At 40.9% G+C, this 13,438-nt stretch overlaps 1 non-coding gene across 1 annotated transcript; it reads left to right on the top strand.

Annotated features, from left to right (window-relative positions):
• The first annotated feature begins 1,715 nt into the window (after positions 1-1,715).
• Positions 1,716-1,823, top strand: LOC111817860. Its single transcript, XR_002821963.1, has one exon. It is a non-coding gene; the product is annotated as a U6 spliceosomal RNA (small nuclear RNA).
• Positions 1,824-13,438: the final 11,615 nt, after the last annotated feature.

Below are 13,438 nucleotides of genomic sequence, written 5' to 3'. Positions count from 1 at the left end.
CCAGGGCTATGCATGGAAATGGTGATTAATTACGGATCAGAAGCACAAAATTTGTACAAAGGAAACTCACAGCATGATCACAAGACTCATAGGCATCAATTAGAAATCTTAGCCTACTGACATGCAACAAATTATTACTATTTTCCAATAATTCCCCTATTCTGAAGACAAAGCAATTATACTAAAAGTTTATGTTGGTTTGTATTAAATGAATGCAAACTGCCTAGTACCTCACTTTATTTAATGGTTCTGACATTCAAAAATGGATTTTATCACCTGTTTATTAAAAACAGGAAGGCCAGCCAAATAGCTCATCAGATTTAAGCACCTGCTTAAGCAGAGCTCAGCAGCTGGGGTTTGATTCTGGTGTGCTGTGCTGGCCCCGTCCCCAGGGCACGCTGAGACAGTGACTGAGACTGTGGTGGTGGCACAAGCCTGTAATCTCAGCTCTTGGGAGGCTAAAAACAGGTGAATCACTACGAGTCCAATCTACACAGTGAGACCCTGTAGACCCTGCAGACCCTTCCTAAAAAATAAAATAAATAAGGAAACGGGCTAATTTGCTAATTTGTACAAAGTCATACAACTAATAAGGTGCAGAAGTAGGATTTAAATTCCAGTATATCTAAAACCAAAATTGCCATCAACATCTCTCCAAGTTAAACAGAAGAATCTCTTGAAATGCTTATTAAAATTCAGATCTCTAAGCTCTTCCTATGTCTTTGGTAAAGGTAACTAAATTTTGGGTACCACTGTGCCACCACTGCCTCCTAGGAAGTGAAAGAATGGTAATCTGAACTGAATCCTAGTCAGTGCAGAAGAGCTGACTGGAGACATAGGAAAGATAGAAACACTAGGAAATAGTGACTGCAACATTGTTAGGAGACAAGCCATTTCATCTTCTTCCAGGCATGGTGGTAGAAGCCTGTCATCCCAGCCCTCTGGGAAGTTGAGGCTAGAGGATTATAAATTCAAGTCCCACCTGGGCTACTTACTGAGACTCTCTCTCAAAATAAAAGATAAAAATGTCTGGGGATGTAGCTCAGGGCAAAGGCTCTGAGTTCAGTACCCAGTAACACACACACACACACACACACACACACACACACACACACACAGAGAAGATGATCTCAAATAGATCAATGACAACAGCTAGGTATCTCCAGATGGAAACTGTAAATGGAAGATAAAATTAGGAAGAGTAGAGGATTTCTCTTTATGTAGCTCTGACCTTGGTTCCTCAACTTAATTATAGTTCACTGTACCCTACTCTTATCTTAGTGGAACATCAGACCCAAAGGACAAATAAAACTCATAAATAGGGATCAATGAGTAACAAGATCACAAGATGGAGCAATCTAAAGATAGCTGGCATTCAGGCATGGAGTGAGCCTGGGAGGAGCTAGAATTAAGACTGGGAAAGAGGGTGATGGGACTTGTTTTCCCTTGGGGACACCTGTTGGACATGGGGGAAGCCTTAGTCAAATGGCCCAGGTAGGTCCAGACATGAGAATATATTACAGAAGGGATTCAGACACTGGGTGACATGTTGGGTTACATGACCTCAGAAGTCATGTAACTTCTGGCTTGATTCTATTTTTAAATCATTGAAACTTTTCCCTTGTATTATTTCCTAAGAGTTCAGGTTGTCAGAATTTCGATACAAGTATGGTTTATACTATTTCTACATCTAGATGGCCTTTAGAAGTAATCCAGTGCTCTCTTTGGCAGCACATTTAGTAAACTTAGAATGATTCAGAGAAGATTAGCATGACCTTTTTTGCAAAGATGACAGGCAAATTGGTGAGGCATTCCATATTTTTTTAAAAAACTATGCCAGCAGTATATCAGTCAGTACTCAAGAAAAACAGACTTCATATAAGACAAATAGACAGACAGACAGAGACAGAGATAGGCTTATAATAGCTGTCTGCAGGGTCAGGTGTGGAAGAGTGGTAAAAGGACTGTCTGTGCGCTGGAGATCCAAAGAATCCAGCTGAAAGTCAAAGGTCCATGTGAATCTGTATCAGGAACCAGAAGGGTTTGCAATGGAAAAATTTGTGCTGGAAGCCAGGAGGACATCCAAGGTGAAGGTGCAGACTGGAGCTCCTTGCAAGAAACAGAAGCAAGAATTCCTTCTTTTCCCTTTTTATTCCATTCAGGCTGCAAGCCTATTGGCTGATGCCACTCACACTCATCTTCAATAAATCCCCTCAGTCACACTCAGAACTATGCTAAACCAATCGATTGCACATTTCTTACTCAAGTTGACACAACTGTTAACTATTACAATCTAACCCTTGTCATTCTGACAACCAGATACATTTCCATATACCATACTTAGTGTCCAGTTACACAGACAAATTCATAATTAGACCTAATATTGTACAGCTATCCTACCTACAAAGAGAAAAGTACTAATTCCCTTCCCAGAATAGAAGGCAAGTTTTTCTTTGGGGCTCAGGCTGGCTTTGAAGTCACTGTGTAGACCAGGTTGGCTTCAAACTTCGAATGATCCTCCTGCCCCAGCCTCCTTCCCTCCTGCACTGGGGTTATAGGCATGAACCATCATGCCAAGCAGCCCAAATGACCAAGGGGAAGTCTTAGCTTCCAGTTCAGTTGAAGCATTGTTGTGCTTCCTGGCACAGCCTTACTTCCTCTGGAACTAAGACTTGTAGGCCAGCGGACCATAAGGTGGTGGGAACAGCAAATCATAAGGTGGTGGGAACTCACTAGGGGTAATAGTGAGTGGTACCTTTCCTACTTCCACCTCATGATTCTTGAACCTGTGAATCTTGGCTATGCGAGACACAATACCATATAGTAGTTGCTGATTCAAAGCGTATATGTCCTTTTGAAGACCCTTGCCCAAGCTCTGTAAGCTACAGCTATCTAGCTTATGCTGTAACTGCATGTTCAAAAAGCCATCTCACCGTTCTATAAATGCAAATGCTTCTGGATAGTAAGGAAGACAGTAAGGCAATTGAATTTCATGAGTATGAGGCCCATTGCCTCATTCCTCTGGCTATAAAATATGTTCTTTAGTCAGAAGCAATGCCGTGTGGAATACTCTGATGGTGGATAAGGCATTGTGTAAGTCCACTTGCTAGTTTTGGCAGAAGTATTACATGCAAGGAGGCAAATCCATACCCAGAATGAGTACCTATGCCTGTAAGGACAAAGCGCTGCCTTTTCCTTGATGGAAGCAGTCCAATATAATCGTCCTGGTACCAGATCACAGGCTAATCACCCCAGGAAATGGTCCCATATTGGTCTTTTTCTGCTAGCATAGTGAATATTCAATAGTAGCTGTAGCCAAATAACTCTGGGGAACAGAAGTTCATGTTGCTCATCTCGGGTACAACTTCCATCTCTGCTGCCATGGCCACTTTGTTCATGAGCCCATTGGGCAATGACAGGAATGGCTGAAGAAAGAGGTTGATTGCTATCTACAGAATAGATCACACTAGACACTTGATTATTTAAGTCCTCTTGGGGACCAAAGACATAGCTCAGTGGCACAAGCACCTGCCTGGCAAGCCCAAGATCCGGAGTTTTATTCCTGGTACCAACAAATAAAACAAAATAAAATAAAGTCCTCTTCCACTGAGGTCACTTTTTGGTGAAAATTTATATGGGCTACAAATACCTTTGCATCCCTCATCTATAGTTAGGGATTTATCCACATTTCTCTTCTCCAAATATCATTGTCACCAATTTTTCCAGTCATGTTCCTTCCAAGCCCATAATCATCTGGCCAGACCATTGGCTATAGACCATGAATCAGTATTTAGTCACATATCTGGCCATTTATTCTTCCAGGAAAAATATACTACTAGGTACACTGTCTGAAGTTCTGCCCACTATAAAGATTTCCTTTTACCAGTGTCCATTAGGGAAAGCCTGGAGAGGGCCTGTAATGCTATCCACTTGCAGGTAGTGACTGCCTAACAGGAGAACTATCTGTAAATTTGTCTGACAGCTGATTATACAGTATACACTGTGAGGCCATAGGTGCATGCTGGGAACAGAAGGTAAGAGACAGAAGGCAGTATAGCAGGAGTAGGAATGATGGGGATTTGGGCTACTTCTTCATGTATCTTACTTGTACCTTCTGTACCTGCTCTGGCTCAATCATGTACATACTATTTCCACATCCAACTTTATGATTTGCTGGAACAAATGATACCCAGCTCATGATAGGCAACTCACATTGCATGATAACCTGGTGTCCCACGATTAACTGTTCAGTTTCCAATAAGGCCACTGCAGCAGCAGGCCAGGAGCTATTTTGCAAAGGGAAAATAATTGTCTGCAGGTAATGACAGAGCCTTGCTCCAAAATTGTAAAGGCTTCTGATGAAATTCCCCTGCAGGGAGTGATTCTTCCAGCGGCTCTAAACAATATCCTCACCTGCCACTGCCTCTTTAAGTACCATTAGATCCACTGGATCATATGGGCCCAGTGGCAGGGCAGCCTGCATGGCAGCCTAGATCCGTTGCAGAGTCTACTCTTGTTTGGGGCCCCATTCAAAACTAGCAGCTTTCTGAGTCACTCAGTATATAGGTTGGAGTAAAACACCTAAGTGAGGAATGTGTTGCCTCCAAAATCCAAATAGGCCCACTAGGCATTGTGCCTTAGGTTTTTTGGTTGTAGGGGGAGCCAGATACAACAATTTTTCTTTTATCTTAGAAGGGATATCTCTGCATACTCTACACAATTGGACCTCTATAAATTTCACAATGTAGAAGGACCTTGAATTTTAATTGGATTTTTGCCCCATCCTCTGGATCACAAATGCTTTACTAATGAGTCCAGAATGGTTTCTACCTCTGACTCCCTGGATCCAACCAGTGCATCATTAATGGAAACAATTAGTGTGATATGTGGGAGAAAAGGACAACTGGGTTCTCTGTGAACTAAGCTATGACATGGGGCTGGAGAGGTAATATAACCCTGAGGTAAAACAGTGAAGTGATACTGTCGGCCTTCCCAGCTGAAAGCAAATTGTTGCTGATGGGCCTAATGGATAGGTACGGAGAAGGCATTTTCTAAATCAATAGCTGCATACAAAGGTCTAGAGAACATGTTAATTTGCCCAAGCAGGGAAACCACATCTGGTACAAGCAGAATGGAAAAAGTAACAGGGGTCACATAGAGAATTTTCATATCTTATCTCATGATTTCCTTTTTTCTAGTAGGAATTGAACTCTGGGCATTTGCACTGAGCTATATTTATTTTTTTCTTTTGGGACAGGATCTTGCTAAATCGCTAAGTCGCCCAGAGTGGGCTTGAACCTGTAGCCCAAGTTCAACTTTGGGAGGCTGAAACCTCCCAGAATTGCTGGGATTATAGGCTTATATCACCACATCTGGCTTCATCTCATGATCTTAACCCTAGGGTACCAGCACTGTTGCAGCTCACTGGTTGTGAAATTTGGGGTGAGTGGGAGGAGCAAAATAACTTTGAGGAGCAGATCAGATATCACCTTAAATATGATGTTATACTCACCAAGACGTCAGTTCTGCAGATATTCACTTTGATTATATAGATGAAAAAAACAAATTCAGACTCAGCTTCTCCTATTCTACTCACAACAATATAGATCACTTCTGACTTCAGAGATGTGGGCATTTTCTCCTAGACACAGAGTAAGCAATCAGTCCTGAAATAGGTATCAGCTGGGTGTCTTCTAACTCAATTCTGACACTATCTGAAGATAGTTCTAAGACCCACAGGTTGAAGGCTCAGTCCACAAGACTACCCTGCTTCAAAAGCTAATTGCAAGTCCCAGATGCTTCTTCTGACTGACTGTTATAAACTGAAGCTCAATAATCTCCTCCTTGGGTTCAATTAATTTGCTCCAGTAGTTCGAAGAACTCATGGAAACACAATCACCAGTTTAGCTTTAAGGATATTGTGAAGGTTTCAAATGAGACATGGAGGAAGGGGCAAGGAATGTAGGAGGGGAGGGGAGCTTCTTCTGTGTGCTGTCTTTCAGGAACTGCCACATATTCAAGCAAGCCAGAGATCTCAGATCCTGTCCATTTGGATTTGGTGATGGTGTGTGTGTGTGTGTGTGTGTGTGTGTGTGTGTGTGTGGTACTGGGGATCAAATCCAGGGTCTTGAGCATGTGAGGCACACACTCAACCACTGAACTATATCCACAGCCCCTTTAAAGGTCTTGCTATGTTGTCTATGCTGACTTCAAAATTGTGATCCTTCTGCCTCAGTCTCTAGAGTAGCCTTGATGACAGGCACAAGCCACCCCACCCAGAAAATGGCACTTCACTGTTTGTGAGAATGTGTGGGTAGTAGGGATCCAACCCAGGGCTTTGCACATGATAGGCAAGTTTTCTACTACATTCCCAGCCCACCATGTGGGTTTTAATGAAGATTTCATTGCATAGATATGATTCAATGGTGTCTTGGCCATTCTGAACAGTATGGAGCAGGACCCCACCTGAAATGAACTTTTAAGATTTACTACCTGGACCAGATACACCAGAGAATTTCTTTATGGCCAACTCCAAAACAAAAAGGTAGGAAAAGATTAGACTTTCTAGGACTTGCCTTGGGGAAGAGAAATTTTAGTCTGGTGACCTGCCGTGGCCTGCTATTCTGTCAGGCAGAAAGAAGAAAGAGTTGGAGTGGTTTTCTCTCAGCCTCAAAAACATCTCTTCTTTAACCTATACTTTTTTTTCTTTTTTATATTTTTTTAGGGAAGGCTCTACAAGGTGTTCAGGGTCTCACTATTAGATCAGACTCAGAGTGATCCACCTGTTTACAGCCTCCCAAGAGTTGGGATTACAGGCGCACACCCCTCTGCCCAGTTGCAATTGCTGTCTCAGCGAGCCCCAGGGGCGGGGCCAGCACAGCAGGCTCAGGGATTGAACCCCTGACCCCTGTACCTGCTTGCAGGTGCTTTAATTCACTGAGCTATTTGGCCGGCCCTTAACCTACACTTTGATCTTTTAGGAGAAAAGGGAGATGCAGAAAAGGAAGACATCACCCTTGCATATAGGAATGGAATGGGAAGAGAGGTACAGAGAAAATAGAGTGCTGCTCCCTCTTCTTTCTCTCTACTTTATCTCTGCTCTGTCTCACAAGAGCAGCCTTGTAACTAGATGTTCATGTTAGACAGCAGAAACTACCTTATTACTAAAATGAGAAATTTTCAATCTGATCTCTGCTCTTCATTGCCTTGCTTTGGCTCACTCAAAGTCAGCTGCTCTTCCCGCGCCTCACTCGCCCCAGCTGCAAGGGAGGGTAGGGTGTTTAAGCATATGACCACCAAAATCCCTTTTGTTACTTAGTGTGTAGTCGGAAGACCACCAGTATCACATCGACATCACTTGGGTACCGGTAAATAATGCCTAATCTCAGGTCCCAGACCTACAAATCAAACTGTGCATTCTGACTAGATCCCTAGGTGACTCATGGTCTTAAAAGCTTGACACATCCCATCTTAATGCATTACCAGTGCATGAATCAATCATAAAATACCCCTTTGTTTTCACTTTTATGAGTTTCTATGGCACTCTCCAATTTTCTAACCATATACTTCCAGTGACCAGAATAACTTCAGATTTAGTGACTGTCCAGGTGGGGCTTAGAGAAAGACCGTGTTGCCCTTAAAATATAATACATCCATATAAATTTATTTACTGATTAATTAATTTGCTAATTAACTCACTTGATTGCATATGTTTTCCAGGCATGGTTTAAAGTACATGGCCTCTGTCCTAAGGAATCGCCCGCTCCAACCCAGTGAGCTAATCGCTTCTGCAGTTCGGGAAGAGGATGTGTTCCAGGGAAATGTTGGCATTCAGAATCTTATCATGATCAGGAATAATGCTGGAGGCCATTCCAGCCTTTGGCTGCCTCCACTTTCTGACTCCATCTTTCCTGTGGTCTCAGACCTATAGTTCCCTTGTGCACACAGAGGGATGAGTTATCAGGACAGTCCCTGTCTAGTGACTCACGGAGTATTACTGATCAGTGATGATTTGCTTCACCCCTTTTCCATTCCCAAATGGTTAGGATTCATGGTCTGATCTTTCTCTTAGTTCAGGGGTTCTAAAAATTTGGGGTCAACAGAAAGGTCTATTCGTGGGAGGATCTATGTCAACTTGTTTAGTGTATTTGCTTAGTATATTTGTCTTGGAAAGAAATTTCTTACGTTTCCACCAAAGAATGATGAAACCTGCAAACTGATAGCTAGCATCTTGTTATCATCCACCTACTCCCCCGAGAGGCTTGTAGGGGCAGCTCCATTTGTCTCTTCCTCTTAGTAATCCCTCTCACCTGACAACTCTCAACTTCCTCTGGACTTAGTCTGAATAGTTAAAAGTTTTGTCTGGAGCGTCACAGTCATTCCAGAAGCCAAAGAAGACCCCAACACCAACTCTCCATTGTCACAAATAAATAAGCACCAATGGACCAGAGATACCATGGGGAAGATAAATCCCTAGGACTTGAAACCAAATCTTAGCAACTGGTTAGCTGGGGCTCTGTCTTCTTTATTTATTTGGTACAGAGTCTCACTACACAGATTGGACTCATAGTGATCCTCGTGTCTCAGCCTCCCCCGTGCTAGGATTACAGGTGTGTACCATCATGCCTGGTTTTGGTGGCCAGCATGGCATGCCCAGGGTACCAGGGATTAAACCCAGGTTCTTGCACTTGCCAGAGAGACTCTCAGACCGCCGAGCTATCTTTCAGCTCTTTGTCTTTTTTTTTTTTGGTGAATGTAAAACATTTAATTTAAAAATGTTGACACTACAATATATAAAATAGCTATTATAAATGTACATAGTGTATTCTATAGCTGCCAGGTTTATTTTTTTTTTCTTTTAAGGAAACTGTAAGTTACACTGTGGTTAAGACTTGTATCTTCACCCTTGAAAAAGCCCCCATTCTATCAACAGTGATGCATGGTGAGACTTAACAGCCCCAATTGTTAAACACTTGGTCACAACCAGTCATAACCAGTTTTATTGCAAAAGGACCCTGTATACATTTATCAGTTCTAGTACCTTAATAGCTACCCAACAAGTCATTAGCATACAGAAACATGCGTCATGAGAAGCAAGACATATCCCCCATCCCTTCTGCATATTAGCACCTTGTCACTCCTGAGCAACAACGCTCACATCACTGGGGTCTGTGAACAGTCACTTTTCACATTCATCCTGAATGAAAGATGGAATGACTTAAGTACAAATGCAATATATTATAAACAATTTCTTACAAAAAGAGTCACAAATTAAACCAAAGTTTAATTTACAGAATTTACTACAAAACGCCATAAAAATTGCCTTCACTTAAGCTCTCTCTCCCTGTATCCGGCGGACCAACTGGATGTCTTTGGGCATGATGGTGACTCTCTTGGCGTGGATGGCACAGATTAGTATCTTCAAATAGGCCCACCAGGTGTGCTTCACTAGCCCCCTGAAGGGCACCAATAGCTGTACTCTGAAACCTCAAGTCGGTTTTGAAATCCTGGGCAATCTCTCTCACCAACCTCTGGAAAGGCAGCTTCCCAATGAGAAGCTCGGTCGATTTCTGGTAACGACGAATCTCTCCAAGCACCACGGTACCAGGCCTGTAGCAATGAGATTTCTTCACCCTGCCGGTAGAGGGGGCACTTTTCCTAGCAGCTTTAGTGGCCAGCTGTTTTCGGGGGGGCTTTCCCACCAATGGACTTACGAGCAGTCTGCTCAGTTCGGGCCATTTTCTTTTACCCAACGCAGAAGTCTTAAGTCGCTTTTCCGACAGCAGTGCTGGCCTTCTGGTAACAGCCGCAGTTGACGAAAACAAAAACAACTCCTCAATGAACGACCAAACCACTCGGCCTCAGCTCTGTCTTTAATAGGCAGAGGTGAGACACTATAGACTCTCAAATTCACTGTACGGGCTTTCAGAGTAGCTTATAGCAGTGGCCCCAGCCATGCAAATTCCCTTTCCTTTGCCCTGTGAGATGTTCAGAATGGTCAGGTAGGAGATCAGAGGAGTGAAAAGGGATTACAGGTAAAGGTAATCAATGGCAGCTGAGATGGTCTGTTTTCATTTTAAAATTTTAGGCTTTCAGAGACCTCAGACAATATATATAGGCTTTCAGAGACCTCAGACAATATATATACTACCTTTGATGTATTATTCTTAATTCAAATCCAGTTTTACCTATTAAAAAGGAAAAAGTATATTTTGGGTACTTCTAAGAAAATGTTTCAAATCCCAAAAAGCTACAACTCTTGTTGCATAGGTCCTGCTTTACCTTGGTCTTAACCATCCAGTAGAAAAGTATGAAGACGAAATATAAGAAATAAAGCCATGCTGTTATGTTGAGCTGTGGGGGACTCAGGTCAATAATTTCTGACATTGCCAGTTAAACAGAAGACCCAATGCTGTTATGGGCTACTGGACTGTTTTAGAATATTTTGCTGAGTTTACACACCTATAATATTCAATAACGGAACTTAGGAAAAATGGGGTATACCTATGAATGTCCATTTTGTATCTGTGTATTCAAAGTGGTTGGGATAGATATATAGTTGCATTCTCTTAATGAATAGAATGATTTGTTCTAATGGTGTTTGTAAATAGGATCACAAGTCCGCATCTTGTACAGCAATTAACCACTAAGAAGAATATATGCAGTGTATTATTTGTTAAAACTGTACTTTCAATTTGATTTGAAACTGTCTCATTGCTATCTGTTTATCAATAAAACTTTGAAAAAAAATAAATCAAGAACAAGAAAAAAAAGATATTTGTTTCTCAATAAAATATAAATAAATAAATAAAAGAAAATGTTTCAAATCATTTGGTATGGTTGAGTAGTTTATGATATTAATTTGCAATGCAAATTTGCCTCATTCTGCTGTATAATAAGTTGAGTTTATAAATAAATATATAAAATGCTCTTTGAATACGCTGGGAGGTGCTTTTCATTTTTCTTTTCTGCTAGCCTTGCTGTTCTATCTGGCTAGACTCATGCTAAAAGATTGTCTTCCTGGGGGCAGAGGTCTAGTCAGGGGAGAAATGAGAGAGGGCGGGGCAGCCTCGGAGAGTGGGGCAGCCCAGAAGCAAGCTGGACAAACATTCACAGTGGAAAGCACAGAGCAGATCCTCACTGATAATCAGCAGCAGACCCTCTGCACCAGCCGGCCACTGCAGAGGGGTTTTTCAGAAGAGCAGGTTTTGATCAATATGAACACAGTATGCAGCTTCTGTCCCAGTAGGAAAAGTAAACACAGCCTTGAAAACTGCTTTGAGGGCACACGTTGGGAGGAGGGAAAGTGCTACGTTGTACGATGACTGAGTTTCATGTAGAAAATCTTTCAAGGGAGTGGATTTACAACCCCCCATATTACATGACTCAGAGTTTCACAGATCACTCCATATTCACCTATCAAGCAAATGTTTATGAAAAGCTTCGTACACTGAGCTGCTAAGTGCCAGAGTTACATAAAAGAATAGAACAGCCTCAGATTCTAGTTCTCAAGGCCCTTAAAAACTAGTAAGAGAGATGGACAAATAGGCTTAAGTATACTGGTGCTCTACAGGCACAGCGCTCTTTAGATAGGGGGGAGAGGGGGAATAGAGGAGAGACAGCGGCTCTGACCAGATCATGAAAGGCCTCCTGAAGGAGGAGCTGCTGAACTTGATGGCTGAGAGATAAGCCGGAGAGCTGGGCCATAGGCGTGAGGGGTGGCACAGCAGGAAAGAGAATTTCAGGCAAAGAACAGAATCAATTCCCTCTGGAGTGTAGACATGTATTTGTCAACTAAGGTAAACATTCAACTACTTTTGCTGCTAGGATTACCTGGCAGTGTTCATAACCTCCTAGCACATCTATGCCAGGCAGCGCTAACGGACAACCTGGACTAGGGTTTTCAAAGTATCTGCAGGTTCTTCAGTTCTGGAAGGTCTGCAGACTTTTGATGTGACTTTCATTGTTGAATGTCACTTGATATTTTCAAGATAAAATTTTAAAATTTTAGAACAGTTTGAGGTTGTTATCTGATTTTAACTTTATATTTCAAACTTACAGAAAGTTTTAAGAACTGTGTAAAAAAAACTCAACATATATGTGTGTGTGTATATATATATATTTATATATTCTTTCTAATTTTACCCAGTTTAATCATGTAAAATTCCTTTCATGTTCTGCAAACTTTCTGCAAACTTCTTATTCATTGATCTTTTTATTTTATACTTCTCCTTTCTCATTTGGCAACATTCTTTCTACTTTTAGGCAAAATATTTTACTTTTTCCATTAAAAAACCCCACATCTTTAGTGTCTTATAGCTTGACTTACCAAAAACATGTCTTACTTTCATTTGCACAAGGAGTCATATTTTTAAGTTTTAATTATCAGACATTAAAATTTAACCATTAATCAGCTTGATTTCTAATGAAAATTTAGAAAATAATTTTGAACTCTTTTATATCAACATCCTGCAGGCAAGAATCATTTCATATTTTTTCCCAAGATGTTTCCTCATAATACAGCCCTTTGAACATAGATGGAAGGACTCAAATACATTCATTGTCTGCACCACATAAAAGCAAGACGTTCCATTGGAAGAATGTATTAATTTTCAAACATTAAGCTATGAAACAAGCACTAGTTTTTGGTACTAAAATCAACAATAAAGGTTAACATAGGTTTAGTGGAACCATTTGTGTATTTGAATATAAGAGTGAGTGGACAATTATTCTTTAATATAGTACTTGGCATATGTGCTAAATTTCTATTTTGTTCCTATACTCTTGTTTCTATGATATTCCATGAGGGAAGCTATTCTATCTAGTCTGCTTGCTCCTTTGTCCCCGTCCCTAACAAGATGTGTTACATATAGATATTCAAATGTCTGTTAAACACCATGCACTGATTTACTACTTTCAACCAGCTTGTCATTTATTACTATTTTCCAATTAGTCAAAATATGCTTCACATTTTTTCAATAAAGCAATCAACGTCTATTTGCAGAACAATTTCTAAGCATGTACTTCAATTAGTAAAGGTAGTCAGGAAATCGCCCATGAAACAGAATTACATTTATCCTGTCAACAATTTTAATACAGTATTTTAATTGACTTAGAATGATCCAGACAATTTATAAACATTTACCACTCAATTTACCACAACATAGCATCATGACTTAAAAAGGCTTCTGACAAGTTCAATCACAAACTTTTATGCCACTTATATAGGCTTGAACTGCTTATTAAAATTTGTTGTTGAAAGGTTCAGAAAATATCACCTCAAGTATTTTGCTTCACAATAATACCAATAATTACCGATGAATAAACAGATCAAAGCTTTCTGAATTCTCTTTATCTGCTAATGATGGACTCCAAAAGAACTCAACTGCTATCAGTCTCTTGATAACAAGTTTAACTCAGGAGAGGAAAGTTCGCCATA

The sequence above is a fragment of the Octodon degus genome, unplaced genomic scaffold (assembly GCF_000260255.1).
Source record: "Octodon degus isolate 3935 unplaced genomic scaffold, OctDeg1.0 scaffold00072, whole genome shotgun sequence".
NCBI classification, from domain to species: domain Eukaryota; kingdom Metazoa; phylum Chordata; class Mammalia; order Rodentia; family Octodontidae; genus Octodon; species Octodon degus.
Note: the sequence above shows the minus strand (reverse complement) of the source record. Positions and strands in the feature narration are given on the sequence as shown.